Source organism: Rana temporaria, chromosome 6, assembly GCF_905171775.1.
Source record: "Rana temporaria chromosome 6, aRanTem1.1, whole genome shotgun sequence".
NCBI lineage: Eukaryota > Metazoa > Chordata > Amphibia > Anura > Ranidae > Rana > Rana temporaria.
Window position 1 is genome coordinate 33,856,670 of NC_053494.1, and position 6,877 is coordinate 33,863,546.

Below are 6,877 nucleotides of genomic sequence, written 5' to 3' on the forward strand. Positions count from 1 at the left end.
CCGATGGTTTTCCATACTAACGATCAGTTTTGACCTATCGGTTACCAGTCCATCGGTTCAATTTTAAAGTTCTCATTTTTTTGACCGAAGGTTAAATAACCTATGGGGCCTACACACGATCGGTTCGGACTGATGAAAACGGTCCTTCAGACCGTTCTCCTCTGGCGATCCTATCGTGTGTACGCGGCCTAAGACTTGACAGGCTGTGAGGTGGGCGGTGACGGGCAGAGAGTCACCGATTGCCGCCATTACTAGTAAAAAAAAAAAAATGTCCCCGGATTTCATTTTAAAAATCTGGTTATCTTAATTTAAAAAAGGGAAGCTCTTATGGATATGGAGAGACCTGATCTGCCTGTGCTTTAAATGGGGCAACACTGACCCTCTTGGTAGACATTTCCAGCCTTCGTGTGGAGGTTGGAGCTCCTGCAGTTGCAATTTGAAAGGTGCTTATAAAAGCCACTGACCTCAGGTGACGGTTCAGTAGACCTTCTTGGCAATCTGTGGCAGAAAGATCCAGTGGCAATGGCTTTCCAACTAAGGCAAATGCCAACGTGGTAGGCAAGTCTATATTTCTGCATAGCCAACATAGGTCGCAACCTAAGGTGACACAAAAACCAGGTGTGGTACATACTCCGTAACACATTCCAGTGTATAATACAAGTGCAGTCCAGCTGATTCATTTTTTCTACCTCTACGCAATTTTTGTTAGTAGAATAGATTAGAGCACTTATAACTGAACTTCTATCAGAGTAGGGTAATAGCTTGATCTTCTAGTTATTAGTGCAGTGACGCAGAGTGGGCAAATTGTCGTTTCAGCCTTTTAATCCCCAGCCTTAGTATGCTTTGTATGGCTACGATGCAGGGTTAATTTTGGCAGAAAATGTCAATTTAGTTTTAGTCTTATGCCGCGTACACACAACCGTTTTTCATGACGAGAAAAATGCCATGCCACTAGGGGGCCCCATCAGGGTTGCCAGGTCTTATTAAAACCAGGGACAGTATGTAAAAATCTTTTTTTTTTTTTACATCTGTCCCTGATATGTCCAAAACCGACATGCTTTTGATGTGAAAAATCCTGAGATTTTAGCTGCCCCGCCTCTGTAATGCCTCCTGGCTTGGTGGCCATCTGTAAGCCCGGGGGCCCCATAATCTTCTATTGCCCGGGGGCCCCATGAGTTGTCAGTCCGCCCCTGACTCTGTGCCAATTATGAGATAACAGAGACACTGCTGCAATAGGCTTATCTGTAACAGATGAATATTGCTCTGAATTCTCCATTCAGGGATGGTGGTCTGGAGCAATTAAGGAGGAGTCTGGTCACCATCAGCTTGATGATGATGTCACAAGTCTTGTCTCCTTCCCACAAGCTCCTGATCCTACATTAAGATTAATTGGCTGATTCACGTCAGTCTTCGTCCCATGAGAACATCTCAGTCTAATGTAACTTGTACCACATTACCGTATTTATCGGGGTATAGCGCGCTCCCGCGTATAGCGCGCACCCCTAAAGTTGCCCGAATTCCTGTGGAAAAAATATGTTTTGTACTTACAGTTTTGGTGTCTTGCGCGGCGTCCATCTGCGGCCTCGTCGGGTCCGGCGTCCGTCTGCGGCTTCGGGTGTCCTCTTCGTCGGGTCCGGTGTCCTTCTGCGGCATCCTCGCGTCCTCCCCGCGCCGAGTTTGAATACTGCGCCGACATATACCGAGTGCAGTACACTCGTGTATCGTCGGGCAGGCTCGGCAACTCTCGCGCTGACGTCCTGTACGCTCAGGACATCAGCGCGAGAGGCGCCGAGACTGCCCGAAGATACACGAGTGTACTGCGCTCGGTATATGCCGGCGCAGTATTCAAACTCGGCGCGGGAAAGCGGGTATCGGCGTATACCGCGCACCCACGATTTTGCCCTGATTTTCAGGGCAAAATAGTGTGCGGTATACGCCGATAAATACGGTATATACAATAGAGGTCCGGTATTTAAAGCGGTTGTAAACCCGCATTTTTTTTTTAAACACCTGAAAAGTAAAAGCCATAATGAGCTAGTATGCACTGCATATTAGCTCATTATGAAATACTTACCTTAAAACGAGGTGTAGGGAACTTACCTGGTCCACGCCGAGCGAGAATTTAAAATAAGGCATGCAACGATAGGAAACATTTCATTCATTGATTAGGAGAGGGGACGGAGGAACCAGGAAAGGCAAAATAGTAGATTAACCGTATGTGATCTGGTACTCCCAGGGTAGGGGGGTGCGTGAGCGCATGCCTGCCGCCCGGCTGTGCTGTCATTCGCTACAGCACAACCCGATCGGCGGGTCCCTGCCAATGATTTATGGCCAGAACCTGCCGATCAGCTGAGCGAATGACAGAAGAGAACCCTGTGTAGCTGAACAGAGGGCTCTCTACTGACAGCAGCGATGTGTCGTTTTTTTTCTCCCTGCAAAGCCGGAAGTAAAAACCGACACATTTCTTAGTAAAACCAGCACAATTGTTAGGCACACATTTAACCTCTTGATTGCCTTAGATGTTAACCGCTTCCCAGCCAGTGTCATTAGTATAGTGAAAGTATACAGTATTATCACTGATCACTGTATTAGTGTCACTGGTGATGTCGGTGGCAGTTAGTCATTTTCCCCCAGCGTCAGTTAGTGTTAGATTGCCCAACACAGTTCCACTAGAAGTCTCTGACTACTGCTCTTGCTAGTATAAAAAAAAAAATTCCAGTGTTTACAGCGGGTAAAATAAGTATTGAACACGTCACCATTTTTCTAGGTGAATATATTTCTAAAGGTGCTATTGACGTGACATTTTCCCCATGTGTCAACCCATGCAATCCATACATACAAAGAAACCAAAACAAATGAGTTCAGAAATTAAAGCGGTTGTAAACCGCATAAACTTTTTTTGTTTTTTTTTAAAACCTGCAAGGCAAAAGGCATAATCGGCTAGTATGCAGCGCATACTAGCCGATTATGAAATACTTACCTCGGAACGAGGTGAACACCACTTACCTGGTCCACGCCGAGCAGGATGTCATCTTGCTCCGGCGTGTCTTCCGGGTATCGCCGCTCCAGCGCTGTGATTGGCTGGAGCGGCGATGTCGTCACTCCCGCGCATAGTATAGCGCCTACAAAATAGGGGACATAATTATAATTTTTTTTTTCTAGGAATGGCGGCGATCTGCGATTTTCATTGGGACTGCGGCATTATAGCGGACACTTGACACATTTTTGGGACCATTCACATTTATACTGTGAACAGTGCTATAAATATGCACTGATTACTGTATAAATGTGACTGTCAGGGAAGGGGTTAACACTAGGGGGTGAGGAAGGGGTTAAATGTGTAGCCTAGTGAGTGATTGTAACTGTAGGGGGAGGTGACTGACTGACTGGGGGAGGTGACCAATCTATGTCTCTATGTACATCGGTCTCCTCTCCCTGACAGGACGTGGATCTCTGTGTTTACACACAGAGATCCATGGTCCTGCTCAGATACTGGGCAATCGCGGGTGCCCGGCGGCCGCCGGGCACGCGCATCGTGTTCCCAGTAACGCGGCACGCCCCATATCGGCTTTAAAAGACGAGGACATCATATGACGTCCTGTCAGAACAATTGAGCTACTGTGCCGCCGTCAATTGACGGTGGCCGGTAGTAAGGTGGTTAATCAGTACAGTTGTCTTTGGAAAATACAATACAAATATACTACAACATAATACATCATGACCGAATCTTTATTCTGTGTATGAGATTTTCATAACTTTAGTAAACTAGTAAAGTATCATTTATCCGATAATCTCATCATGTGCACCAGGCACTGCAAAAAAAAATTTTTTGTGTCATTGGCCATAATTAAAGCGAGAGTTCACCCAAAAAAATGTTTTAACCTTAGATTGAGGCTCATTTTGTCTAGGGGAATCGGGTAGTTTTTTTAAAATTGAAGCCGTACTTACCGTTTTAGAGATAGATCTTCTCCGCCGCTTCCGGGTATGGTCTGCCGGACTGGGCGTCAATCTAATGTTAAAAATTAACTTTTCGGGTGAACCTCCACTTTAACTTCTTTGCGCCGACTGCACACATACATGCTGCCTCACGGAAGTGGACTTTTTTCCATTCCTTTGTGCTGGGAATGCACCAGGGGCGGACTGACAACTCATGGGGCCCCCGGGCAATAGGGGATTATGGGACCACACAGTATACATACACACAGACACACAACATACACACACACAGTATATATACACACACAGTATATATACACACACAGTATACATACACACACAGTATACACACTCACAGTATAAACACTCACAGTATACATACACACACACACACAGTATACAGACACACAGCATACACACACAGTATATACACACACAGTATACAGACACACAGTATACAGACACACAGTATACATACACACAGTATACATACACTCACAGTATACACACTCACACACAGTATACACACACACAGCATACACACACAGTATACAGACACACAGTATACAGACACACAGCATACACACACACAGTATATACACACAGTATACAGACACACAGTATACATACACTCACAGTATACACACACAGTATACATACACACAGCATACACACACACAGTATACAGACACACAGCATACACACACAGTATATACACACACAGTATACATACACACAGAAACACACACTCACTATATACACACTCACAGTATACACACACACACACACACACAGTATACACACACACAGCATACACACACAGTATACAGACACACAGTATACAGACACACAGCATACACACACAGTATATACACACACAGTATACAGACACACAGTATACATACACTCACAGTATACATACACAGTATATACACACACAGTATACAGACACACAGTATACATACACTCACAGTATACATACACAGTATATACACACACAGTATACAGACACACAGTATACATACACTCACAGTATACATACACAGTATATACACACACAGTATACAGACACACAGTATACATACACTCACAGTATACATACACACACAGTATACACACACACAGTATACATACACACAGCATACACACACACACACAGTATACAGACACACAGCATACACACACACACACAGTATACAGACACACAGCATACACACACACAGTATATACACACACAGTATACAGACACACAGTATACATACACACAGAAAAGGTACTGGAGAAGCGGGGCAGCTATAATCTTGGGATTTTTAGACCAAAAGGATGTCGGTAAGGGACATTTCAGGGACAGATGTAAAAAAAAAACACAGATTTTTTACATACTGTCCCTGGTTTTATTAAGTCTGGCAACCCTGATGTGGCCCCCTAGTGGCATGGGGCCCTCGGGCAGTGCCCGAGTGCCCAAATGGTTAGTCCGCCCCTGGAATGCACCACATAGCACGCTCCCAGCACTGTAGACTGGGGTCTCATTGATTGCCCTGAGTCTCATACTAAAAGTTGGGACCTGGGACTGTCGGTTTCGGGGTCACCTGATTGCTGTGATAGCCTCCGATTGGCTATCACAGAGATCAGTCACTGTGAGCCTGCCCCTGGGTTTCCTTCCTCTTCTGAATGAAGAAAATGATACATTGCATCTTCCTCTTCTTACATGAGAGGAATAGTAAACAATCCAAGTGTGTAAAAAAAAAAAAAAAATTATATATATATATATATATATATATATATATATATATATATATATATATATATATATATATATATATATATATAAATTTTAAAAATTTTAAATAAAGAATATAAAATTAATTAAAAAAATAACAAGATCAAGGTTGCCATTGCAAGGGTTATTGTTAGGGTCAAGGTTGAGGTCGGGGTCAAAGGTCACAGTCAGTAAAAAAAAAAGTCAGCACACTGATTATCAGCACAGCCCCCTCAGATCTGCCAATCAGCTACCAATCAGTGCCCAGCAATAATAGTCTGCCAGTGCCCACGACAGTACCAATCAGTGCCCACCACAGCGATAATCAGTGCCAATCAGTACCACCTGTCAGTGCCCATCAGTTCTGCCTGTCAGTGCCCATCAGTGCTGCATATCAATGAGAAACTTTTTTTTTCTTTCAAAAATTACAGCTTTTTTAGTTTGTTTACCAAAAAATAAAAACCGCAGAGGTGATCAAATATCACCAAAAGAAAGTTCTATTTGTGGGAAGAAAATTCAAAAAATTTAGTTTGGGTGCAATGTTGCAGAACTGCGCAATTGTCATTCAAAGTGCGACAGCGCTGAAAGCTGAAAATTGTCCTGGGCAGGGAAAGGCGAAAGTGGCTGGTATTGAAGTGGTTAAAACAATTTATTTTTATTTATTTTTTACTATTTTGGCCAGTTTTCCTTTTGACAATAAAAAAAAAAAAAAAAATCAGGAGAAATCCATTACCATTTACCACCAAAGGGAAGCCCAATTTTCTAGATTGTAAGCTCTAATGAGCAGGGCCCTCTGATCCCTCCTGTATTGTGACTGTACTGTCTCCCCTGATGTAAAGCGCTGCGCAAACTGTTGGTGCTATATAAATCCTGTATAATAATTTGACCTGGGGGGAAAAAAAGTTGCAAAATTAGTTGTGAAGGGGTTAATAGCATAAAAAGCAAGTATGCCCTCTGGTGGACACGTTCGGCTAGACCTAGCCAAAAAATAAAGCATTTATTTCCTCAGGCGCGCCCTCTGGTGGACATTGCTATAGTCACGAAGTAGGCGCGCCCTCAGGAGGACATATATAGTACAGCGGGCTGTGAATCGGTCTCCTCCGCCCTCTGGCGGTCATGCTCGGTACGGCGCTCTCACTGTCGATATGTAGGAGCGGAGGGCGGAGGGTGATCAGAGTGACA